The sequence below is a fragment of the Panthera onca genome, chromosome A2, assembly GCF_046562875.1.
Source record: "Panthera onca isolate mPanOnc1 chromosome A2, mPanOnc1 haplotype 2, whole genome shotgun sequence".
Lineage (NCBI taxonomy): Eukaryota > Metazoa > Chordata > Mammalia > Carnivora > Felidae > Panthera > Panthera onca.
The window spans coordinates 18,529,495-18,556,824 of NC_138340.1; the positions used below are offsets into that span (position 1 = coordinate 18,529,495).

A 27,330-nucleotide genomic window follows, 5' to 3' on the forward strand; every position below is an offset into this window, starting at 1 on the left:
ATTTCAGAGAGTCAGGGGCTGGGGGCGGTGCACAGAGCCTGACATGGGGCTCAAACTCACAAACTGTGAGATCATGACCTGAACCAAAATCAAGAGTCAGATGCTTAACCCGCTGAGCCACCCAGGTGCCCTGAGCACATGACTCTCTCTCTCTTTTTTTTTTTTAATGTTTATTTATTTTTGAGAGAGAGAGAGACAGAGTGTGAGTGGGAGAGGGGCAGAGAGAGAGAGGTAGACACAGAATCTGAAGCAGGCTCCAGGCGCTGAGCTGTCCGCACAGAGCCTGACGTGGGGCTCAAACCCATGGACCACAAGATCACGTCCTGAGCTGAAGTCAGACGCTTAACTGACTGAGCCACCTAGGTGCCCCAGTGAGCACATGACTCTTGATCTCAGGGTCCTGAGTTCAAGCCCCACGTTGGGTGTAGGCCCTACTTTAAAATAAATAAATAAGTAAATAAAAATGAGAGGACAACCCACAGAATACTGGCAAATGTTTACAAATAACATATCTAATAAGGGACTTGTATCTAGAATACATAAAGAACCTTAAAATACAACAGAAGAGCAGCTTAGGTGGGTGGTCTGGCTCAGGGTGTTGATTTGGATCCAGAATATATGAAGAACTACAAACTCAATAACAAAAAAATCAAAGAATCCGGGGCGCCTGGGTGGCTCAGTTGGTTAAGCGTCTGACTTCGGCTCAGGTCATGATCTCATGATCCGTGAGTTCGAGCCCCACGTCGGGCTCTGTGCTGACAGCTCAGAGCCTGGAGCCTGCTTCAGATTCTGTGTCTCCTCTCTCTCTGACCCTCCCCTGTTCATGCTCTGTCTCTGTCTCAAAAATAAGTAAACATTAAAAAAAAAAAAATCAGGGCGCCTGGGTGGCTCGGTCGGTTAAGCGTCCGACTTCGGCTCAGGTCATGATCTCGCGGTCCGTGAGTTCGAGCCCTGCGTCGGGCTCTGTGCTGACAGCTCGGAGCCTGGAGCCTGTTTCAGATTCTGTGTCTCCCTCTCTCTCTGACCCTCCCCCGTTCATGCTGTCTCTGTCTCAAAAATAAATAAACGTTAAAAAAAAAAAAAATCAAAGAATCCACTTTAAAAATGGGCAAGGGATCTGAATAGACATGACCCAGCAATTCCATTCCTAGACATACATCGGAGAAAAACAAAAACCTATGTCCATACAAAAACTTGTGGACAAATGTTCACAGCAGCATTGAAAATACTCATCATATTCAAAAAGTGGAAACAAACCAAACATCCAACAACTAATGAACAGATAAAATGTAGTATATATATCCAAACAATGGAATATTAGGCAATAAAAAGAGAAAAGTACTAATACATCCTACAATATGGATGAAATCTGAAAACATTACATATGTGAAAGAAGGTGGCCACAAAGAACCACATATTAAATGACTCCCTTTATATAAAATGTCCAGAATAGGAAAATACAAAGTCAACTGGTGTTTGCTTAAGAAAGGAAGTTGGAAAAGAAAGGAAAGGAAATGATTACTAAGGGAATGGTGGGGTTTCTTTTTAGGATGATCAAATTGTTAAGAGATGGAGCACGTCTCTATGAATATACTGTATACTATGAATATATGACACTGAATTGTATACTTTAAATGGTTGAATTGTAACATATACGGGTTGTATTTTAATAAAGCTATTGTTACAAAATAAAACAAAACAAAACAAAACAACCTGCAGAATCCCTCCATTTGCCAGAGACGAATAGTCAGCCACTCAAATTCCCACCATTGCCTCTTAGAACAGCATTCTAATTTCTAGCTGGGTGCTTTGTTACCTAGCTAAAAGACTACATTTCTTAGCTTCCCTTAATTAGATGTGGCCATGTACAAAGTTCTAGCCCATGAGATGTAATCAGCAGTGCCTGTGGGATTTCCACAAAGTCTTTCCTAAAGTGAAGTCACATGCCCTTCTTCATCCCCTTCCTTCTTTCTGCTGCTTAAACCTGGAACCAGGACTGCTTTCTGAACAGCCATCCTGGAATGTGAGGATGTAGAAGTGTGGATGAAGAACATGAATACCACATTCTGGAGTTGGAGGCATAACAGGTAGAAAGAGCCTGGATCCCAGTTGTTCTTGGGAGTCACCATCTCAGCCTCAGACTGCCTACTTCTACACTTCTTTTCTGTGAAAAATAATTGTCTTGTTTAAAATGGTATTTTTCAGGGGCGCCTGGGTGGCTCAGTCGGTTAAGCGTCCAACTTCAGCTCAGGTCACCACCTCACGGTCCGGGAGTTCGAGCCTCGCGTCGGGCTCTGGGCTGATGGCTCAGAGCCTGGAGCCTGTTTCCGATTCTGTGTCTCCCTCTCTCTGCCCCTCCCCCGTTCATGCTCTGTCTCTCTCTGTCTCAAAAATAAATGAACATTTAAAAAAAAAAAAATTTTTTTTAAATAAAAAAAAAATAAAATGGTATTTTTCAGGTCTTTGTTACTTGTAGTCAAACTAATCCTCAACAATACAAACCTACAAAACCAGGTTGTCTAAAGCGAATGTTTCCCAAACTGGAGTGGATTCAACAACCCACTGGGATACATGAGGGAAACAAGAGAAACACATTTTCTAAGTCCAGAAAACATAAGAAATTTAGCTTTAAAATTTAAATCGCAGGGGTGCCTGGGTGGCTCAGTCATTTTGAGCATCCGAATTCGGCTCAGGTCATGATCTCACAGTTTGTGGGTTTGAGCCCCACACTGGGCTTCCTGCTGTCAGCGCAGAGCCTGCTTCAGATCCTCTGTCCCCCTCTCTCTGCCCCTCCCCTGCTCACACACACTCCCTCTCTCAAAAAATGAATACACATTAAAAAAAACTTTTTTAAATTTAAATTGCATAAACTCCTTAGGAGAAGGTTCCATAATGGAAAGGGCTCACAGTGCTGCCATCACTGATTTGTGACATCACGGTATGCTTAACATACTGCAATGAATATGTGCCTGGCTAAGTATATACAAAGGCAATACAAAGTTTTAATCAAACCCATAAAATGACCTAGTGATTTTAAAGGATCTTTTTTTTTTTTTTTTTTTTTTTTTTACACAAAAGCATTAGATAGAGGACAATACTAATAATGAAAGCATGACACTAAGCATATAGGTAAACAGGAAATGTGCTCAATATAATTCTTTAAATAACAGGAGTATGCAGGGGCACCAGGTTCACTCAGTCAGTAGAGCATAAAACATGTGATTCTTTAAAAACAAATTTTTTTAAAAATGTTTGTTTATTTTTGAGAGAGACAGAGACAGAGTGTGAACAGGGGAGGGGCAGAGAGAGGGAGACACAGAATCCGAAACAGGCTCCAGGCTCTGAGCTATCAGCCCAGGGCCCGACGCGGGGCTCAAACTCATAAGCCATGAGATCATGACCTGAGCCGAAGTCGGACCCTCAAACGACTGAGCCACCCAGGTACCCCCAAAACATGTGATTCTTATCTCAGGTTCGTAAATTCAAGCCCCACACTGGGCTTGGAGCTTAATTTAAAAAAACAAACAATCGGAGCATGGAATGAAAACAGTGTTGAGACCAGACTTTAAACTACAATCTGACACTCTGGCCACCCCATTCAGCTCCCTCTTTCCCTTTTTGCTTTGGATTCCTAATGGATATGGGACCTGCCTCAAGGTCCTATACTTGTTTCCTGTGTGTTTTGTCTTCCAAGCAGACTGCAAATCATCTCAGAGCAAATAACCTATCTTACATTTCTTTGCGGCTTTATGTGGTTTGGTACTTTAGTGGGCATGTAGTAAGTATTAAATAGAAGAAAATAAAAAAAATCAAAAAACATTTCTTTGAATGAGAAAGGAGATAGATTACCTCATTTTCAGAATCCAGGGCACAGACATTAATGGATTTCTCTCTTAAAAATTGTTCCTCCATGTTTAGTCTGACTGCAAACATCTTGATAGGATTCATATATCATTTTCTGTTTTTCTCATGCTCTCAAAATCACTTCAAGATTTTATATACTCTATAGATTTCTTCAGGCCTAGTTTGTATCGGTTTGTGCCCAAAGTCAAACAACCAGAGCTTCACAGGACACAAAATTCATCAGGAAATCCCTGGCTCAAAAAAAGGCTGCCAGCTTTGAATACATCCTTCCTAGAAGGCACTCAATTCTCAAGAAATAATCTCTCTCAATCTAATGTGGTTAAAGACACCAAATGAAAATGCCAGGGAGAACCAAAAAGGCTCTGGAACTTTTTCCTTATGGAACATGTGGCCCAGGAGAAGTGTAAAACCAATCAGCCCCTACTGCTGAGGAAGACAGAAATTACAAGTGATTACGGGACAAAATGAAAATGAAAGCCTCGAATTACAAGATGATTTATGGGAGTCTGGCCATACAACCAAAGTTGTTGACAAGAAGTGAAAAGTACAAACATCAGGTTATTTCCTGAAATGACCCAGGAAAATTTACTCTAGTCTTTCCTTTAACTTTGCTATAATCTAGCATCTTTTTCAAGTACATGGCTTGCCAGCTTGAAAGGAAATCACGCTGAGCTCTCTGCAGTCTCTCTGCCAGATGTGTCATTTTCTAGGCTGAATACGGTCTCAGAAATAATTCTTAAGAGCTTTGAGTAAAGGTTTATTTTTTCAGTAACCGTCAGCTATAACATATCTATTTAAGTCACCTGTAACAATATGTAAAGGACTGTAAATTTCTTTCATTGGTTCAAAATCTTTATGTAGGTTACTGTGCCGCCCTCACAAAAGTTGAAAGGAAAAAGAAATGACAAAAGGAGATCTCTGATGGTGCTGAGAGGGCACAGAAAATACCTACTCCAATTTATGTTATCTGCCATTACAAGACCAGTCTCTCCCACAATCTCAAAAAACTGTGTTTTGGTTGTGGACTAAACTTTGGCAAATTACATTAAGCAGTTACTGTTAACAAAAACAACCAATATTTTAACATATTTCTCACCCATATGCAAATAGAAACGGGTGTCCAAGAAAAGCAAGAGAAGGGCTACATGCAGTATCCCGTGTGATCCCATGCTTCATACTCAAAAGACACAAGGGCAGACAGCTCACTCACTCTCAGGAGCCACACCTGAGGCCTCCAGGGCAGCACCCGAGGGGGTGAGGTATCTCAACAAGCATCTCTTATGGGGTCTGGCATCACCAGAGGCACTCAGTGAATAACAACTCCTACTACTAAGGTCTCCCCCGCTGCCAGCTTTAACCTCATGTCCTCTTTTTAATTTATATAGTATTGCCACTTGTGGTATCACACACCTCCTTCATCTCTCCCTCTCTAATGGCTTCCTTCTCTCAGTCTACAATAAAGTGCAGAATGCCCCTATTTTAAAATAATAAATCTTCCCACATCCATGCTTACTTCTGGTTACCTTTCTCTCTCTGGCCTGTTCAAAGAAAAGGTATACATTTCTGCAGCTTCATAGTGGCTTGCTTAAAATTCCTCCCATCTGCTTTCTGCCCAAACTTCTCCTGAAACTTTCTCAGAAATCACCAATGACCTACCTTCACAAAATCCAGTCTGCATTCTCCTTGATATTTTTTGTTGTAACTTACCTCCCTAACAAAATATGATCTCTGCTGTCTGTCTCCTTAGCTATAGCCTCCACGCCTAATCACTCCCCCAAGACTGGGTTTTTCCCTCATTCTCCTTATACTTTATTCTCCGGGGATCTCAATTCTTCAAAAACTACTTTTATGAAATGTCATTCCCAAATCTTTCTCTGACCCAGTCCCTGTTCTAAAACTCCTGATACACCTCCACTCTATGCTCCACTGGCATCTCAAATTCAACATCTCCCAGACATCATCCCAATCTCTGTCAAATCTTCTCTTTCCAGTTACCTCAGTCTTGGTGATGAAAACAAAATTACATTCCTAAGGTACTCAACTCACTGTAGAAACCTTGTGGTTAAACAATTATCTTACTTTCTTTTCTTTGCTCCTCACAGCAAGACTGCTTTCAAGTTCTGAGGAATTCTGCCCCTTCATGGGTCTCCCTTCCACCACTACCACCACCCACTTTGAGTTCCCATAATCATTGTTCCAATTCAAGTCTTCAGTACTGCCTATCTGGGAAGAAGGCAAAATTCCAACTGGTCTCACCTCCCTTCTATCCTGCTTGCTGCAGCCAAATTCTCCATTCCTATGTCTGGGCTTCAGCCCATTCTGCCTTTGCTCAAGGGCCTTCAGAAGGTCCTCAATGCCAAAATCAGGTCAAGACTCCTCAGCCTTACCATGAGGGTCCTTTAAAATACTAAAGCAGCCTATTTTCTCCTTTCATCTTCTCTCTCATCTTTATCACATACCTAATTCCGCTAACTGGCCTTGTAAACCACCCCCCCCCCCCCAGCTCAGAGTAATGCCTTATTTGAATTTTTTCTTCCTTTCTTCAGAAAATAACACCTCACCTGTCCATCCTAATATTGCCTTCTGTTCCAAAGCCTTTTATTTTTTAAGATTTTTTTTTAATTTTATTTTTAAATAATCTCTACGCCCACTGTGGGGCTTGAACTCATGATCAAGAGTCACATGCTCCACCAACTAAGCCAGCCAGGTGCTCCCCAAAGCCCATTTCTTATTTCTGGTCCTACATCTTCCACCCCCGAAAATCAAATGTTGCCTCTAAGCAGGGCTTTGGTCCTCTCTTGGTACTTATATTCAATCACATCCTACTCTATGGGAGAGAGATAGCAGTTATATTTCTTGTGTACTTGACTCATATCCATTCCTGGAGTTTAAGCTCCTTCAGAACAGGTACCACATCTTGCTTGGCCTTTCCCACTTGGAGTTGCATAACTAATGGGGCAAGGACATGCTGAGTGGGATGCTTATAAAGAGAAACAAAAACTCAAAGAAGGAGCATGTATCCCAAAAGTACTCCTGAAAATTTGACTCATTGGCACTCTCTGATCACTTTTCTTGCAGCAATCATAGTTTTTTATAGGACTCAGCAGAATGAAAAAGCAAAACAACAACAACAAACAGTTAAGAGTTTGTTGACTGAGAGGCACCTGGGTGGGTCAGTCATTTAAACATCTGACTTAGGCTCAGGTCAGGATCTTATGGTTTGTGGACTCGAGGCCTGTGTCAGGCTCTGTGCTGACAGCTCAGAGCCTAGAGCCTACTTCAGATTCTGTGTCTCCCTCTCTCTCTACCCTCCCCTGCTCACGCTATGTCTCTCTAAGATAAATAAACATTAAAAAGTTAAAAAAAAAAAAAAAAAAGATCGGACAACTGAAATTCTTTTATTTATTTATTTAAGTGATCTCTGCACCCAATGAGGGGCTGGAACCCATGACCCAAAGATTAAGAGTCACATGCTCTTCTCACTGAGCCAGCCAGCCCCGCCTGGAAACCTGAAATTCTAATCAAACTACCATAGGCTAAGCACAAAAATACTGAAAAAGACTTCAGTGTAGAATACTATTTGGACCTGGATATATGCTATACTAAATAGAGAATTTCAATGATATTCTCTTGAAAAGCAGACTATTATCTAGAGAGAGAAAAAGAGAGAGAAAGAGAGAGAGAGAAAACTAGTGGGAGAAGGACAGAGAGGGAGATAGAGAATCCCAAACAGGCTCTGCACTGTCAGCACAGAGCCCTATGCAGGCTTGATCTCAAGGACTGTGAGATCATGACCTAAGCCAAAATCAAGAATTGGACACTTAACTGACTGAGCTACCCAGGTGCCCCTCAATGGCCTTCAGTTTTAAATATATACTTCCCACCTAAAAACATCTCTGTAAAATGCTGCTAGAAAGCCAGGTAGCACCTGAGCAAAGATGACTGCTCTTAGTGGTTATTGTTCATAGTAGGATAGTGTACCAAGTATATAGGGCCTGGTTCTGCCCTCTGACTTACAAAGCCAAGAAAATTCCCTGGAAAGGCAACACAGGCAGTTAACAATATCAGTGGCTGCTGCAACTCAAAGTCACCTACAACAGTGAAAAATGAAGAAGGTGACCCTGACTTGGATATGGAGCCTGCCTTGCCTGGTTCCTGGCTTTGATAATAGACCGTTTCATTCTATAGGCAAAATGAAAGCCCCTCAGTCTTCCTGGTATAGTCTCACTCACAAAGTTACTGATGACCACACACACAAGAAGTCAATAAGACCTTCTGTGTCCAGAATGCTTGGACACAGAGCTTTAAGTTACAGCAAGAGGGTGAACTCAACAATGACACATAGGTGGCTGTCTACAGCTAGCATTCAATCATCTCGTGGTTGAAGCATAAAAAAAACAAAAAGAACCCTTTATAACTGCTAATGGTCTCTACTAAAAGAGCAGGAACCTTTTGTTTTACTTGTCCGAAGACTCAAAACTTATCAAAGGCTGGCTCTTCCTCAGAACTCAAGAGGATGGGACTTGGGGTGCCTGGGTGGCTCAGTAAGTTAAGCAACCGACTGTTGATTTTGGCTCAGGTCGTGATCTTACGGTCCACACTGGGCATGGAGTGTGGTTAAGATTCTCTCTCTTCCTCTACCTCTGCCTCTACCCCCCTCAAGTGAGTGATTGCTCTAACAAATAAACAAACAGACAAACAGGATGGGACTGGCTTTGCTGCTTAGAAACACAGTGCTGGGAATGAATGGTAAGATGACACCTTTGTGGAAACCACCATCTTCCTTCTGCAAGAGGAAACGGGCTGTTGGGACATAAACTTTCTCCCCTGAACAGCAGTGAGGACAGAAGGTAAGAATGTTTTTTTTGTGCATGATGTGCAAATCCTGGCCAACATGGTCCTAAGTACTTGGAGCAATGCTCCTTTTCAGGGTGACTCCTCGGCTGGGACTGCTAATGAAGCACTTTTCAAAGCATATACCTCACTGGCCTTATCAGAGGCCCGGGATTTTGGAGGACAACCACAAGATAAACTTCACTGCCATATCTCATAGTGCTAATCGCATGCTGGTTGTGGCTCTCAACTACATTTCTGCCTATTACCTAACATACAACTTCAAAAAAAGACCAAAACACTATACTAACCATTCTTCTGGACTTCTTTTTAATAATACAAATGGTGCCAGAAGTTTCAAAATCTGCTATACTGCAACAAATCCTAACAAACTGTGTGGACCTTCATGAGTGACCATGATACCTTACACTGGTATATCACAATGCCCTTCCCATACATTTGGCAGGAACTTATTTGATCCTGAACTTCCAAAGGCAGATATAATTGTCATTCATTCCCATTTTATCAATGGGGAAAGAAGCTTAAGAGTTATTTGAATTTACTGAATGTAAGGCCAGTATGTTATTAAGACACATTAATTTTCAAACTGAAAAACCATTCTGGCCTAAAGCTCTACAGTTCCCCATGTACTTTTAGAGAGGCTGCTGAAATGTAATCTGTGCAACAGGGACAGACAACAAAGGATTTACTCCTTGCCAAAGAGGCCTACAAGTCAATCATACTCAAACTCTATTAGCCTATTATTTCTGCCAGCAAACAGATAAACTAGGACACGTCTACAAACGTAAGCAAACGTGTTGTGGAAGGACACCTAACTGGTTACACGGTGGAGGGTGTGGGGGGTGGATGGGAATAGACACATGTGAAAAGAAGCTATTCTATTAAAGTGTGTGTATAGACACACACAAAATCTTTCTTAAAAATAGCTTTACTGAAATATAATTCATATACCATACAATTTATACATTTAAAGTATACAATTCTGGGGATCAAATGTACAGCATAGTGATTACAGTTAATACTGTATTACACACTTGAAAGTTGCTAAGGAGTAAATCTTAAATGATCTCACCACAAAAAATTATGGTGATTGTATGACATGATGCAGGTGTCAGCTAATGAATAAAAAAAAAAAACCACTTTGTACACCTTCAATGTACACAATGTTTTATGTCAATTATACCTTAATAAAGCTGGAGAAAACTATACAATTCAATGGGTTTTGGTATATTACGTTACTAATGTTTAGAAGTTGTGATAATATATAACAAAATTTTCCATTTTAACTATTTTTTTCATGTTTTACTTATTCATTTTTGACACAGAGAGTGAGTCAGAGAAAAAGAGAAAGAGAGAAAGAGACAGAGAGAGAGAGAGGGAGAGAAAGGAAGAATCCCAAGCATGCTCTGTGCTGTCAGTGCAAAGCCCAACATGGGGCTAGGTCTCACAAACGTGATCACGACCTCAGCCAAATGAGTGAGATGCTTAACCGATTGAGCCACCCAAGGACATTGTAACTAATTTTTTTTACTTTTTTTTTTTTTTTGGAGACACGGGGTGGGGGGAGGGAGGGAGGGAGAGACAGAGAGAGAGAGACAGAGAGAGAGAGAGAGAATATGAATCTGAAACAGGCTCCAGGCTCTGAGCTGTCAGCACAAAGCCCGACACGGGGCTCGAACCCACGAACCATGGGATCACGACCTGAGCTGAAGTCAGGAGCTTAACTGACTGAGCCACCCAGGCACCCCCCCATTTTAACCATTTTTAAGTATACAACTGTAATACTGTGATTTATATATATTTGGTCTTAGTGTCTGTTCCTGGCATATGGCTCCTGAAACTCTTGTAATTTCCTAAATTACATGAACAATGGGAGGATTTTTTGTTATATTTGGTCTTTTGTCTTCAAATAGCTCCAGTTCCTGAAACAGCTCTGGGATGATCGATCAAAGTGAAAGGAGTGTCTCACTATTCATAACAAACTCTATTCAACCACACCTGAGCTTATGTCAGTGAAGTGACTTTGGAAAATCCCTAAAGATGGGGACTGGTTGCCAGGAAAACCAACCTTATGATTAGGGAGTTGCAACTTTGAGTGCCTGCCCCCCAACCTAGGGTAGAGAAGAGGGGCTGGATGTTGAAGCAATCACCAAAAGCCAATGATTTAATCAATCGTGCCTACTTAAAGCCTCAAAAAAACCAAAGGGCAGGATTCAGAGAGCTTCCAGGTTGGTGGAGATGTGCAGGGATTGAGAGAGTGGCACATCTTGGGTGGGCAGGCAAGCAAGCTCCACGCACCCCTTTCCACATATCTTGCCCTATGCATCTGGCTGTTCTTGGGTTATATCCTTTTACAATAAACTGGTAATCTAACAAGTAAAATATTTTCCCGAGTTCTGTAAGCTGTTCTGGAAAATCGACTTCCAGGAAGAGATCACGGTAACATGGAATTTATATTCAGTCAGTGAGAAATACAGGTAACAACCTGGACTTGCTACTGAGGTCTGAAGTGGGGAGCTGTGGGGCAGTCTTGTGGGACTGAATGTTTAACCTGTGGGATCTGATGCTAACTCCAGGTAGATAGTGTCAGAACTGAACTGAACTGTAAGACACCAGTCAGGGTTGCAGAAACGTTTGGTGGGGGACCCTCCTCCATATTTGGTGACCAGAAGTATGAGAAATGGAAGATGTTATCGTGGCGTACTGAGAGTAAAGATACAAACAGGAGATGTTTTTTCCTTTACAACAATTCACTAGCAATAATTACATTTACAATGTTGTGCAATCATTGCCACTATCTATTTTCAAAGCTTTTTCATCACCTCAAAGAGAAACATCACCATTAAGCAATAACTCCCCACTCTTCTCTCCCCTTAGCCCTTGATAAACTACTCTAATCTACTGTCTCTATAAATTTGCCTGTTCTACATATCTCATATAAATGAAATTACACAATATTTGTCATTTGTTCTTACTTCACACAGCATAATGTTTAATGTTCATCGATGTTGTAGCATGTACCAAATTTCATTCCTTTTTATGGCTGCACTATTTTCCATTGTGTGGATATATCACATTTTATTTGTCCAGTCATCTGCTGATGGATACTTGACATTACTTTCACCTTTTAGCTACTGTAATAATGCTGCAATGAACACTGGTGTACAAGTAAGTATCTGCTCAAGTCTCTGCTTTCAACTCCTTCAAACAAATATACACCTAGGAGTGGAACTGTTAGGCATTCTATGTTTAGCTTTTTTCAGAACTGCCAAAATGTTTCCTACAATAGCTGTACCATTTTACATTCCCATTGGCAATGTACAAAGATTCCAATTACTCCACATCCTTGTCAACACTTGTTATTTTCTTTTTTGTTTTTTTAATTATTGCCATTTAAGTGGGTGTGAAGTGGTATCTCATACGGGTTTGTTTTTTTTTTTTAATGTTTTATTTGCTTTTTGAGAGAGAGCGAGAGAGCGAGAGAGAACAAGCAGGGGAGGGGCAGAGAGAGAGAGAGAGATACACACAGAATCCGAAGCAGGCTCCAGGCTCTGAGCTGTCAGCACAGAGCCCAACGTGGGGCATGAACTCACGAATGGCTGAGAGATCCTGACCTGAGCTGAAGTCGGATGCTTAACTGACTGAGCCACCTAGGCGCCCCTTATATTTCATATGGTTTTGATATGCATTTCCCTAATGACTAATAATGTTGAGCATCTTTTCATAGGCTTATTGGCCATTTGTAAATCTTCTTTGGGAAAACATCTATTCGAATCCATTGCCCATTTCTGAACTGGATGGTTTCCACTATTTTGTTTGTTTCCACTTTCTTGACGGTGTCCTTTGAGACATAAGTTTTTAATTTTGATACAGTCCAATATCTAATTTTTTCCTTGACTGCTGATACTACAACCTTGGATTGCGAATAACTTGTTCTGCGAGTGTTCCACAAGATAAGCAAACGTTTCTAATAAATTTTAACTTGATAAATGAGTGATGTCTTGCAATATGGGTGGTTTGTGATGCCAAATGTCACATGATCACAATTGAGCCAATGGTTCTTGAAATTCGCTTTTTAAAAATTTTTTTTTTTTTAATGTTTATTTATTTTTGAGAGAGACAGAGACAGAATGCAAGTGGGTTAGGGGCAGAGAGAGAGGGAGACACAGAAGCAGAAGCAGGCTCCAGGCTCTGAGCTGTCAGCACAGAGCCCAATGCGGGGCTCGAACTCACAAACCGTGAGATCATGACCTGAGCTAAAGTCGGACGCTCAACCGACTGAGCCACCCAGGCGCCCCTTGAAATTCGCTTTGATATACGAGTGCTTTGGATTACAAAGCATGTTTCCGGAATGTATTATGCTCACAAACCAAAGTTTTACTGTAATTTGTGTCATATCTAGGAAATCACTGCCAAATCCAAGGTCATGAAAAACCTAATGCTTTTTTCTTTAAAAAAATTTTTTTTAATGTTTATTTTTGACAGAGACAGAGACAGAGAGAGAGAGAGAGAGAGAGACAGAGCATGAGTGGGGGAGGGGCAGAAAGAGAGGGAAACACAGAATCTGAAACAGGCTCCAGGGTCTGAGCTGTCAGCACAGAGCCCAACGCAGGGCTCGAACTCATGGACAGTGAGATCAGGACCTGAGATGAAGTTGGACGCCCAACTGACTGAGCCACCCAAGCACCCCCCTAATGCTTTTTTCTAAGCGTTGTATGGTTTTAATTCTTATGTCTTGATTACTGTTGGTTTGTAATAAGTTTTGAAACCAGAAGGTGTGAGTCCTCCAACTGTTCTGTTTTCTAGATTGTTTTGGCTATTCTGGGTCCCCTGGATTTCCAAATGAATTTTAGGAGCAGCTTATTGATTTTTGCAAAGAAGGCAGCTGAGGTTTTTAATAAGGACTGCACTGAATCTATAGATCAATTTGAGAATTATTACCACCTTTACAGTATTAAGTCTTCAAATCCACGAAGACAAGATGTCTTTCCATTTATTTAGGTCATCTTTTGTTTTTTGCAGTCCTCTCCTTCCCAGCTTCCTTCTTCTCCTTACATATGCCTAAACCCATATATATTTAAAGGTGGAGAAGTCTGGTCTCTCACCACTTTGTAGGAAATAATAGGGAAATGCCAGAAATAGTAAACACTTAAAAATGTTATTACAAACTTTTTTACTTTTTATTTACACATTTAATCATCATAACTGCCCTATGAGACAGAGCCTAGTATTCTCATTTCATAGATAAGGAAGCTGAAATACAGAAAGACTAACTTGCTCAACTTAACTGGATTACTAGCCAGTAAGGTGCAGAAATGGACACTGAACAAATAAGCAATCTGTTCCAGAGTCCCTGTTTCTAAACACTCCACTTTCTTGCCCTCCTTCCTCACCCTCAAATGTCAAGAAGCAATCCTATAGTTCGTAGTGTCCTTTTCTCCTTTGCCTACCCAAGTAAACGTTAGTGACATTGTTAAAAATTAAGTCAATATGTAACTTAGGGGTTGCCTGGGTGGCTCAGTTGGTTTAGCGTCTGACTTCGGCTCGGGTCAGGATCTCGTGGTTTGTGAGTTCGAGCCCCAGGATGGGCTCTGTGCTGACAGCTCAGAGCCGGGAGCCTGCTTCAGATTCTGTGTCTCCCTCTCTCTGCCCCTCCCTGACTCATGTTCTCTCTCTCAAAAGTAAACATTAAAAATTTTTTTTTTTAAAAATGTAACTTAGGAGGATTGATTACTCTTCAATATTTCTCATTGAGTTTTTGATTTTTTGATCCAAAGTCCTATGGTTTTGGGGCACTTTGCTGGCTCACTAGACAGAGCATGCAAGTCTTGATACTGGGGTTATGAGTTCAAGTCTTATGTTGGGGGTAGAGATTACTTTTTTTTTTTTTTTTTTTTTAAGTCTTGTGGTTCTAAACCTATGTTACATTTATTTCATGTTTCCTAGCCTTTTATGATTTTTTTTGCACCCATTCTTTTTAGAATGTCATTTACATAAAAAAAGGAAGAAAAGAATTGCCAAACATCAAGTATGTTTGAATTGCTATGAAGTTAGCAACTCTTGGTTCTAGTGTGTCTTAAGTCTGCTTACTCTCACTGGGGGACAGATGGATGTCAAGCAAGGGCTGTGGCTTACGTAGCTACAGGAAACTCTGCTACAGTAAGACTGATAAGTGGTAGCCAGCCCTTTTCACACTTGTTTTTACAAGTCTGATGATTTCCTGTGGTAACTACAGCCTATTTGCACTCCTGCCTGCCTTGCTCACACTTGCAGTGTGGAAGTGGTCTGTCCATCAGACATTTTTTAGCAGTTAACAGTGGCTGCTTCCTGCACTTGGGGCAGGTAAACCACAATCACACATTAACATTCAATTGTCTCCATTTCACATAGCAGTCTGGTAATTTCTTCATGTTTCTGTGACCATGATGTAGATGCATATATGTCTAAATAGCTTCCTGAAGGCTTTCTGGAGTGCTCATTTAGCCTAGAATTTAGTATACAACATTCTAGCCTTCCTAGTTTAACTGAATTGGAAATTAGTAATAACTGCTCACTGGACAAAAAGTAAATACTGTAAGACACTAATGACTGACCTAATGCCCTATATTTTTAATCCTAAAATCATTATTTTTCAATTAACAAAATAACTTGTTAAGGCAAGTATCTAGCCATAACACTTCAACTAGCTGCTATTTCCTTAGGAATCCTGGGTTTCTAGTTAGTGGTTCTGAAAGTGGTCCTCAGACTAGTGCTATCAACCTCAGCTGACAACCTGAAAGAAATGCAAATTCTCAGCTCTGACTACAAACCTACTGAATCAGAACTTCTAAGAGTCCATTAATCTGGGTTTAAACAAGCCCTCCAGGTAATTCTGACTCATGCTCAACTTTAAGAACCTCTGAGTTAGTGTATGTGTAGCTTTACTGTATGGGTAAAATGAAATACCTACCCACCACGCACCCAGAGCTAAATTTTACTGAGTCTTATAATTTCTCTGAAATCTTTTTATCTGCTTCTTAGTGATTGTCTGAACTACTCTTTTGGCTTCTATTATAAAATCTCAATCTACATTTTAGAATGTTTCATAGGAATCTTATTTCTCCAATCAGATTGAATTTCTTAGTCCAAAGTAATCCTTTTTCAAAAAAGCAGCTTTCTAAAATGGCCAATAAACACAGGAAAAGGTATTCAAAGGTGAATGAAAAGATATCCGATGTTCATGAATTTAAGGACTTGACTTTAAGAGAGAGTGAGCATGAGCAAGGGGGAGGGAAAGAGAGAGACACTGGGATCATCACCTGAGCCTAAACCAAGAGTTGGACGTTCATCTGACTGAGCCACCAGTCACCCCAAGGACTTGATACTTTTAATCTAACAGTACTGTACAAAATGATCTACAGAAGGGCGCCTGGCTGGCTGGGTCAGTGGGGCATAAGACTCTTGATCTCAGGGTCATGATTTTGAGCCCCACACTGGATGCAGAGATTACTTAAAAATTTTAAAAATACACAGGGACCCCTGGGTGGCTCAGTTAGGTGTCTGACTCTTGATTTCGGCTCAGGTCATGATCTCATGGTACATGGGATTGAGCGGCGGTGCCGGGCTCTGCAATGACAGCACAGAGCCTGCTTAGAAATCTCTCCCTGCCCCACCCCTGCTCGCGTGCAAGCTTGTACACCTCTCTCTCTCCCAAAATAAATATTTAAAATAATAATAATAATAATGGCACAAAAACAGACACTCAGACCAATGAAACAGAATAGAGAACCCAGAAATGGGCCCACAAATGTATGGGCAACTCATCTTTGACAAAGCAGGAAAGAATATCCAATGGAATAAAGACAGTCTCGTCAGCAAGTGGTGCTGAGAAAACTGGACGGAGACATGCAGAAAAATGAACCTGGAACACTTTCTTACACCACACACAAAAATAAACTCAAAATGGATGAAAGACCTAAATGTAAGACAGGAAGCCATCAAAATCCTCGAGGAGAAAGCAGGCAAAAACCTCTCTGATCCTGGCTGCAGCAACTTCTTACTTTTTTTTTTTTTTTTAACATTTATTATGTCAGAGCTGCTGGTGGGGAGGAGCAGCCGCTGCCACCCAGGACTGGGCTCTTAGGGAGGAGGAGACAAGAAAATGGCAGACGACCCCAGTGTGCTGACAGGAATGTGGAGATCTGGAAGATCAAGAAGCTCACCAAGAGCTTCGAGGCAGCCTGTGGCAATGACACAAGCATGGTACCGTTGATCATTTCTCCCAAAGATCAGATTTCCCAAGTGGCAAAAGTGTTAGCAGATGAGTTTGGAACTGCATCTAACATTAAGTCATGAGTAAACCACCTTTCAGTCCTGGGAGCCATTAATTACATCCATACAACAAAGACTCAAACTTTATAACAAAGTACCTCCAAATGGCCTCGTTGTTTACTGTGGTACCATTGTAACACAAGAAGGAAAGGAAAAGAAAGTCAACATTGACTTTGAACTTTTCAAACCAATTAATACATTGTTGTACTTGCGTGACAACAAATTCCATACAGAGGCTCTTACAGCACTACCTTCGGATGACAGCAAGTTTGGCTTCATTGTAATAGACGGTAGTGGTACACTTTTTGGCACACTCCAAGGAAACACAAGAGAAGTCCTACACAAATTCACTGTGGATCGCCCAAAGAAACATGATAGAGGAGATCAGTCAGCCTTACGTTTTGTTCATTTAAGAATGGAAAAGTGACATAACTATGTTCGGAAAGTAGCTAAGACTGCTGTACAGCTGTTTATTTCTGCAGACAAAGTGAATGTGGCTGGTCTTCTTTTAGCCGGATCAGCTGACTTTAAAAGTGAACTAAGTCAATCTGATAGGTTTGATCAGAGGTTGCAATCAAGTTTTAAAATTAGTTGATATATCCTATGGTGGTGAAAATGGATTCAACCAAGCTACTGAGTTATCTACTAAAGTCCTCTCCAACGTGTGATTCATTCTTCAAGAGAAGAAAATAGGATGATACTTCGATGAATCAGTCAGGACACAGGGAAGTACTGTTTTGGAATTGAAGATACACTAAAGGCTTTAGAAATGGGAGCTGTAGAGATTCTAATAGCCTATGAAAATCTGGATATAATGAGATATGTTCTTTATTGCCAAGCCACAGAAGAGGAGAAAATTCTCTATCTAACTCCAGAACAAGAGAAGGATAAATCTCATTTCACAAAGAGACAGGACAAGAACACAAGCTGACTGAAAGCATGCCCCTGCTGGAATGGTTTGCTAACAACTATAAAAAATTTGGAGCTATGTTGGAAATTGTCACACATAAGTCACAAGAAGGATCCCACTTTGTGAAAGGATTTGGTGGAATTGGAGGTATTCTGTGGTACCGAGTAGATTTCCAAGGAATGGAATACCAAGGAAGAGATGATGAATTTTTTGACCTTGATGACTACTAGGTAGTCGACATGGGTCTGGCAAAACATGCCTCACCCTCTAGCATCCAACCCAAGAAGCATACCCATGGTGGAATCCAAACAGATCCCTGCCTTACAATTGGAACACTTCCAGAACTTAATCCACAGGCACTGGATACTGAAAAGAAAACCAAAACAAAACCAGACCCAACCCTACACTTTGGTTTGTCATGATGTCAGCGCAGCAGCCTACAACTAAGTTCCTAAAATGCCACTTTGGACTAATTTAAGAAAGTATCCCAGTTTTTACTTTTACTCAATAGTGACATTGGTTGCTCTTGTACTTTATGGAAAAAAAAAAGGTTTTTTTAACCTTCATACATAGTATCAAAAATACTTAACTGCTGTATACCTTCAAAATTTAATAGAAATGAGATCATATGGTTTGTTTCTTATCTTGATTGAAGAAAAACTGCTGCATTTTGCAGTGACCCATTTACATGGCATTCTCAGCTTAGACTGCATGAGAAGAAATACATGCGGTGAAATGTTGGAACCAAAAAATAAAATAAAATAAAATAAAAACTTTAAAAAAATCTTAAAAAAAACTGTAACTGTCTACAAAGCTGGCTTCATTAAGCAATTAAGCAATATAACAAATAAGAACTTCACTGAGAGGTAAGTAAGAAAGATGTTGGGATAGAGAAATCAGCTCAGGGATCAAAGATCAAAAACTTAAGTCGGGGGCACCTGGGTGGTTCTGTAGGTTAAGTATCTGATTCTTGATTTCAGATCAGGTCATGATCTTAGGTTCATGGGTTCAAACCCTGTGCTGACAGTGTGGAGCCGGCTTGGGAGTCTGTGTCCCCCTCCCCCGCTCGCATGCCTGTGTGCTCACTTGCGTGCTCTCTAAGTAAATAAAATAAATAAATAAACTCAAAAAAAAAAAAGGAAATTTAAGCCTGGATCACAAAGCCATCCTGGATCACAAAGATAACTCCTGGCTATTAAGGACTGCACTGCATTAGCAATGTTTTCCAACAAAGTTCTCTGAAACTGAAAGTCCAAGTCTCCAGGTAAAGGGTCCAATTCACTGTATTCCATTATCATCTGCATCACAATATAATTTTATAAAAAGTAAAGGCATATTTGGTCCTAGACACATCTTCTTTCTGCCTAGGAATCCTCCCCACCTCTTGTCTATCTAGTAAATATTCACCTTCCAAAATAACAAAAATCATACTTTTAAAGTTTTTTTTAAGTAATCTCTACACCCAATGGGGGGCTCAAACTCATGACCCTAAGATCAAGAGTGGCACGATCTTCCAATTGAGCCAGCCAGGTACCCCAAAAGTCACTTCTTTCCTGATCTCTGCCATTTCCCTTTCCTTCCCTACACAACCTCCTTCATAAATATCTTCACACTTATTTACCACTCTTATTTAACGGAGATTCTCTTTACTAAATTGAAAGCTAATTTAGGGCATGGGTAGTATTATTCATCTTTATACCACCAATGCCAGGAGCACATGGATGGATCAGTCTGTTGAGTGTCCAACTTTGGGTCAGGTCATGATCTCATGGTTTGTGGGTTTGAGCCCCGAGTTGGGCTTGGCGCTGACAGCACCTGCTTCAGATTCTCTGTCTCCCTCTCTCTGTCCCTCCCTCCCTTCCCTGCTCATATGCCGGCTCTCCCTCAAAAATAAATAAACATTAAAAAAAAGAAAAGTGTACCACCAATGATGGACACCATTAGGGTACCTATGTGTGTTTCCTGAATGGGGGAAAAAAAAAACCACAAAAAACACTATGTAATCTACCAGTGGCTGCTATATACAGAAAAAAATTTTCAATTTCAATCCACCTTTCAAAGGAATCACGTGTGAAGCTCTACTCAATACCATGAAGAAAGACTTCCCTCATATCTGAATCATACATAAGCAGGGAGGAAGCCAAAAACTTCTACAAGTTATAAACTGGAATATAAAAATAGTGGGAAAAGTATATAGGGGGAGCAGAATTATTGTTTGAAGCACTTTGAACGGAAGAGAGAGAATGTTAAGTCTGCACTCTCGGGCACCTGGGTGGCTCAGTCAGTTAAGCGTCCAACTTCAGCTCAGGTCATGATCTCACAGTCTGTGAGTTCAAGCCCCACGTCGGGCTCTGTGCTGACAGCTCAAAGCCTGGAGCCTGCTTCGGATTCTGTGTCTCCCTCTCTCTCTGCCCCTCCCCTGCTCATGCTCTGTCTCTGTCTCAAAAATAAATAAAAACATTAAAAAAAAAAAGTCTGCACTCTCTTCCAAAGACGGTACTATCATAGTTTTACTGCCCAACACAGTAGCCACTAGTCACGTGTCTATTTCTTAATTAATATTTTAATTAATTGAAATTTAAAAATTCACTTCCTTGGTCCCAATGACACATTTCAAATGCTCAACAGCCACAAAGGACTATTGTGTGTACAAGACAGACACAGAACATATCCATTATCACAAAAGGTGTAATTCTAAACAATTCTGCCATGGCTGTTTGGCAGACGCAGGATCTTACTCAATGTTCTCCTCATTTTCTTGCATGCTACAAAGATCTTCCAAAGAAAATATACCCATAATCTCATGCTATAGGTTTCCTAGAAAGCATTTACAGCAAACATCAGGTCATTTAAAGATAAATTCTGGCAGGCACTCCCACTCATCCCTCATGCCTCCTCCAAGTCAGTCCACTCTTCCACCCACTACTTCAGTAGGATGACAATCACCTCCTTCCTTGACAGGTCCAGCCTTGTCTAAATTCTTATCTCCTTACATCTGATCAGCCTAACACAAACCTAGAGTTTTTAATGGGCCATTCCCTGTTGCTAGAGAGCAGCCTTATCTGAAAGAAAGTCTCAGAGAAAACAATACAATGTAATTAAGTGCTGTAACACAAGTTCTTCCTCTCCTGTATGAACAAAGAGAAAGTAAGCAATTCTGCTAGAGGCTTCAGAGAAGGTAACATCTGACCTAGATAAGCAATTCTGCTAGTGGGCTTCAGAGAAGGTAACATTTGACCTAGACCTTGAAGAATGAGGACAAGTAACCTGAGGGGAGTTGAGAGTGGTAATGGCTTAGGAATACTTTCCTAATGTGAGGAACAGCCTGAGCAAATGACCTCAATGACCCTAAATATAAAAATTCAGAGGGGCGTCTGGGTGGCTCAGTTGATTAAGTGTCCAACTCTTGATTTTAGTTCAGGTCATGATCTTATGGTTTGTGGGTGCAAGTTCCACACAGGGCTCCATCGGGCTCTGCGCTGTCAGCAAGGGATTTTCCCTCTCCCTCTCTGCTCCTCCCCTGCTTGCGCACTCTCTCTCAAAATAAATACACAAATGTTAAAAAAAAAAAAAAAAAAAAAATCAGAGAGGAGGGGCACCTGCCTGGCTGGCTCAATCTGTAGAGTGTGCACCCATGTTGGGTGTAGAGATTACTTAAAATAAATAAATAAATAAAATCTTAAAGAAAAAAAGGAATTCAGAGAGGAGACTGTTGGAAAATGAAGCTAGAAAGATGAATGGTTACACTGGAGGATCTGGAATGTCAATACACAGCAACCTGTATTCTATTCTGTAAACGAGGGAAAGCCACTGGAAAACACAATCAGATCTGTGATTTACAAAGACAGCTTTGGCAGCAGCATTTGAAATAGCTAGAAGGTGGACTGGGCAGGGATGAGAAGACCATGATGAGAGTATGAGAGTGCCCTGGAGAGAGAAGCCTAATGAAAAGGTGAGGTGGAAGGAGCACAATCTAATAGGCTTTTCCTAACACTACACACATTTCTGTCCTACCCCCACCCCCCTGAACCAGTTGAAAAAGATTAGTGCCCAGGTAAATTGTTACTGCAGGTAAAAACAGCATAGCCCTCAAGTGTATAGAATGGGGGGAGGCAGTGATCAATCCACAGAGACTGCCAGTAACATGGAAAAGGTAGGCACAAAAAACCCAGAGATATTTATATTTGAAGAGAGCAGTCAGAAAGCTATGATGACAACCAGCACCAAGAGAAAGGAAGAGGGTACTTCAAGGAATGGCTTCATATTATATGGCTAGCAAAAAGGGCATGGGCACAGCAATCAAAACCCTTTCAGTTGACCACAGGGGAAGAGTAGTAGACTGTGGTAGACTGAGAAGAGGAGGGCATGGAGGTCGGTAATATAAAATGTTCTTTCAGAAAGTTAGGAAATACATGTTACAACAAGGATGAACCTTGAAAACTTTATGTTCAGTAAAAGAAGCCAGTCACAAAAGACCAAACATATGGTTCCAGTTATATGAAATGTCCAGAACAGACAAATCTACAGAGACAGATTAATGGTTGCCTAAGGCTGGGGGTTGTGATGGGAGACTGGGGAATGACAGTTGAAGAGTATAGGAGTTTCTTTTTGAGGTGATGAAAATACTCTAAAATTGATTATACAACTCTGTGAATATACTAAAACCCACTATTTGTACACTTTAAATGGGCGAATTGTATGGTATATAAATTGTACCTCATAAAACTGTTAGCAGGAAAAGTCCCACCCCCTTCCCCCCCAATTAAGAGAAAAAAAGGTCTGGAATGTGTGGTAGACTACCCATTGTCTGTCTGCCTCATTATCGTTCCCTTTCCTGGTCATACAGCTGCCAATAATAAAGACTACATTTCCTGGACTCTGTTGCACCTAGGTGAAGTCATTAAGGTCTGGCCAGTGGACTATATGCAGAATTGATGCAGGATAGAGGAGACTTGCTAGAGCAATGTTTTGAGATTAAGGGGAGTATATCTAGTACAGAAGTGGAAGGCGTGACCCTGGATATGAAATATTGACTCCTACAGGACTGCTCCACTGTTAAGAGAGGAGGAAGCAGACCACAACAGCCAAACCACAGGCAAGTGAATAGAGGTGGTGGCAGACCCTTGTATTTGTTTCCATGTTCTCAATTAAGAAGCAAGATCGTTAGTTGACAGTAAGGCTAGGGAAGGAAAAAAGAAAGCGTGAGCTAAAGAGGTGGTGCTGTCTAAAAGTAGGAGAAGAAATGGGCTAAGGAATCGCAGTGGAACTGCTAAGCAGTGGTACAGGCCACCTTTCAAGTTAGGGGTCATGAATTCAAAGCAAGACCAGTAAGCATGTTTTTTTCCTTCTCCAGCTACATTCAGTTATAGGTGTAGAGTGAGTGAAAAGTTGGACTGAAAACAGGGCTGAGGTGTTCAGCCCTGAGCCTGGGTGGCTCAGTTGGCTAAGTGTCCAGCTCTTGGTTCTGGCTCAGGTCATGATCTCATGGTTCATGGGTTCAAGCCCTGCATCAGGCTCTGCCCTGACAGTGCAGAGCCTGCTTGGGATTCTCTCTCTCTGCCCTTCCCCAACTCGTGAGCATGTGCTTGTGTGTTCTCTCTCTCTCAAAATAAATAAAACTTTAATTTTTTAAAACACATTTTATTTGTGGGGCACCTGGGTGGCTCAGTCGGTTAAGCATCCAACTTCAGCTCAGGTCATGATCTCATGGTTCGTGGGTTCAAGCCTCGCATCGGGCTCTGTGCTGACAGCTCAGAGCCTGGAGCCTGTTTCGGATTCTGTATCTCCCTCTCTCTCTGCCCCTCCCCCACTCGCACTCTGTCTCTGTCTCAAAAATAAACAAACATAAAAAAAAAACCACATTTTATTTTTTTGAGAGACAGAGCACAAGAAGGGGAGGGGCAGAGAGAGAAGGAGACACAATCCGAGGCAGGCTGCAGCCTCTGAGCTGTCAGAACAGACCTCAATGCATGGCTTGAACCAAGGAACCAGGAGATCATGACCTGAGCCCAAGTCAGACACTCAACTGACTGAGCCACCCAGGCGACCCAAAATAAATAAAACTTTAAAATAAATAAATAAAAATAAATAGGGCTGAGGTTTTGCCAGATAAGATGAAATGGGACAGGAGAAAAAGGGTTGAGAATATATACAAGGGAGTGATTACAGTAATGAACTATGAACTCTAAGTTGAGTAAGGAGAAAAGTGGTAACTGAAGATGAGGAGCAGTAAAAGGGAAGTAAGATCAATGGACTGTAAGCCCCAGTGAGGCTGAAGAATTTCAGTGTCTGAGTATTAGATGGATTAAGTCATAAAACTAGCATATTACCATTGTTGTAGGGGGCAATTTCTTTGTAGGGTCACTGGCAACATCTATCAGAATTCAAACTGCATATATCCATTGAACCAGCAATTCCACTTACAAAAATTTATTCTACAAATATATTCACACATAAATACAATCACTTGTGTTCAAGAATGCTCACTTCAGCAATATTCATAATACCAAAAGACTATAAACAATCTAGATGTTCCTTCTCCACAGAAGAAGATATTGGTTAAATATCTTAATCATACAATGGCATATTATGCAACCATTAAAAATAAAAAGGATTTGGGGCACCTGGGCAGCTCAGTTGGTTAAGCATCAGACTTCAGCTTAGGTCATGATCTCACAATTTGTGAGTTTGAGTCCCGCTTTGGACGAGCTTGGGCCCTCCTTCAGGTGAGCTCGAACCCCACTTCGGATAAACATGAGCCCCCACATCAGGTGAACCCTGCTTTTTTCTCCTTCCCTGCCCCTCGTGGGATTCTCTCTCCCTTTCTCTCTGTCCCTTGCTCACTTGCGACCTCTCTTTCTGTCTTGCTAAATACAGATAGACAGCGATAAAAATAAAAAATATATAAATAAAAATAAAGGCTAGACTCTTTAAAAATAAAAAGATATGTTAACAAGTGATCTCCAAGATAGACTATTAAATGAGAAGAGTTAAGGGGCTAAATACGTATACTATCATAACACTGTGTAATGGTGGGATGTATAGACATACAGAACAGGGCCTGGCAGAAATGCACAATTAATATTCACTGAAGAACAATGGACACTAGTGTAATCACAGACTCTCTCAACAAAGGCTGCCTCTAGGAACCATATATCATTTTGTATTGAATCTACCAAATGTATTATGTTTTTTGTTTTGTTTCAAAGTAGTCTCCACACCCAAAGTGGAACCTAATACAGGGCTTGAACTCACAATCCTGAGCAGAGATCAAGAATTGGATACTGGGGTGCCTGGGTGGCTCAGTCGGTTGAGCGTCCGACTTTGGCTCAGGTCACGATCTCACGATTCTTGGGTTCGAGCCCCACCTTGGGCTTTGTGCTGACGGCTCAGAGCCTGGAGCCTGCTTAGGATTCTATGTCTTCCTCTCTCTCTGCCCCTCCCCTGCTCTTTCTCTCTCTCTCTCTCTCTCAAAAATAAACATAAAAAAAAAAAAAAGTCAGATATTTAACCAACTGAGCCACCCAGGCACTCCTGTATTTTTTTTAAAAGATTACAGCACTGACATATAGATCTTTCCAAGTCAGTACACGAGGTAAAAAAAGAAAAAAAAAAAAAAGAAAAAAAGAAAAACCAAAGCAGTAGTACAACATACACAAAGATCCATCTTGGAATCTGACGTCCTAAAGGCTTATAAAAGTATACTGTCCCCTCTCCCCCTTACAACTTCCCTAGGCTAGCCAAGACTGACTCACTACTCTCTCTTCCCTACAAAGAAGTAAAATAAGAGTATCTGTGATCAAGCACAGTTTAACACTGCCAACAACTGATTCCCACCACTCCTAACACTTCTCTTTATCTCCTTTTAGGCCAAGAGTTACAACTTCCCCCAGAGGGGCCTCCCTGACTACTCAAACACATATTTTTCTTCATCTATTAACTCCTATAGTGCTTGGTCTACTAGGTGCTGCTTCCCAAATTACGTAAGCCTACATCACTTGGTATTCTGCTTGCACTGGTAGTGAGAAGGCTCTGTACCCTGGTACTAGTATTCAGAACAGCTGTGAATCTTTGGGCAAGTTACTTAAGCCCTCTGTGTCTCTACTTCCTCATTTGTACCAACGGGAAAAATAATGGTTCCTATCCTCACAGAATAGTGGTAATTATTAAATGAGTAACAGAGGAAAGGGCTTAGAACAAACAATACCTAGCATGTAACAGCTGTTTAACTATTGGATACTATTACCTGTAAATTTCAATAAAAAAGACTGTATCTTCAATTCTATATTCCCCATAATGCCCAACAGGGTCAAATATGGCAATGAAGGGAAGTGTTTGCTGATTGAATCAAAGAAAAGAAACCTAGCCTTTCTAAGTTAATAGATAAAAATGCACTGATATAGGGGCACCTGGCGGTCTCAGTCAAAAGAAAGAACCCGCTACTCTTGATCTCAGGGTCATGAGTTTGAGCCCTGTGCTAGGTGTAGAAATTATTAAAAATAAATAAATAAATAAACTTAAAAAAAATGCATGGGTGTAAGAAAGAGTTAATTTTTTAACTTTTTGAAGGGAAACTTTCAAAAGCTCAAGTTACTAAGATTAGACATTAGCCTTCAAATTTACTTCCTCTAAGCACTTCCCTTCTTTTCTAAGTTGGCCTTAAGTCTCATTCTTAAGAAGAAATTGCTTCTTTTCCAACAAGACTTACAAGCAGCAAACTATTATATATAAAACTCCCTAGTCCATACATTTATGTATGAAATATCATAAAGGAGAGGGGGGGGAAAAAGACTAAACATCTATCTTATCATCTTCTACATGGCAAAAAAGCCTTGAAGTAAGCAATCCTGGGAGTCTTTTTTTAAGTTTATTATTATTATTTTTAGTAATTTCTACACCCAAGAAAGCTTGGGTGCTTGGGAAATCTTGGGGCTTGAACTCTCAACCCCGAGATCAAGAGTCATATGCACTACTGACTGAGCCAGCCAAGCACCCCATTCTTGGAATATTTTAAAGCAGCAACTTCAACTGCTGAAGAGACTCATTACGGGAGATTAAAAAATAACCTATTCACAGCTAAAACACTGAAGATTGCAAACTATTTTTCCCATAAATTAGAGCAAATTCAAGGATACCTGAATACAGTGGTGTTTTTTCAAAACTGAAGCTTTTCCCAATCTAGCAAATAACTGTTTTTTAAGGCCAAGTGTTTTTAAGGCCTATAAGGATTCCTTTCTTGTATTCTAGTAAGTGTTTCCCGAACAGTAGATAAAGGGCCTAGAAATTGTGCACTACCATTACCGTATCTTACCTTATGAATAATCTTGACTGTTCACTATAGTTGGAGGAAGATATGATCACATACACTCCAATCCCTATTCCATCCACACATG

The 27,330-nt window shown here is 40.8% G+C and overlaps 2 protein-coding genes and 1 pseudogene across 3 annotated transcripts in view; 2 read left to right on the forward strand and 1 right to left on the reverse strand.

Moving 5' to 3' along the window:
* The window catches only part of NDUFAF3 (NADH:ubiquinone oxidoreductase complex assembly factor 3), a 339,096-nt gene that overhangs the window by 251,738 nt on the left and 60,028 nt on the right, over nucleotides 1-27,330 (forward strand). The window lies entirely within an intron of this gene.
* Nucleotides 1-27,330, reverse strand: part of RHOA (ras homolog family member A) — a 61,342-nt gene that overhangs the window by 14,043 nt on the left and 19,969 nt on the right. The gene's annotated exons all lie outside the window — the stretch shown is intronic.
* On the forward strand, nucleotides 16,859-18,228 carry LOC132679797 (eukaryotic peptide chain release factor subunit 1 pseudogene; annotated as a pseudogene).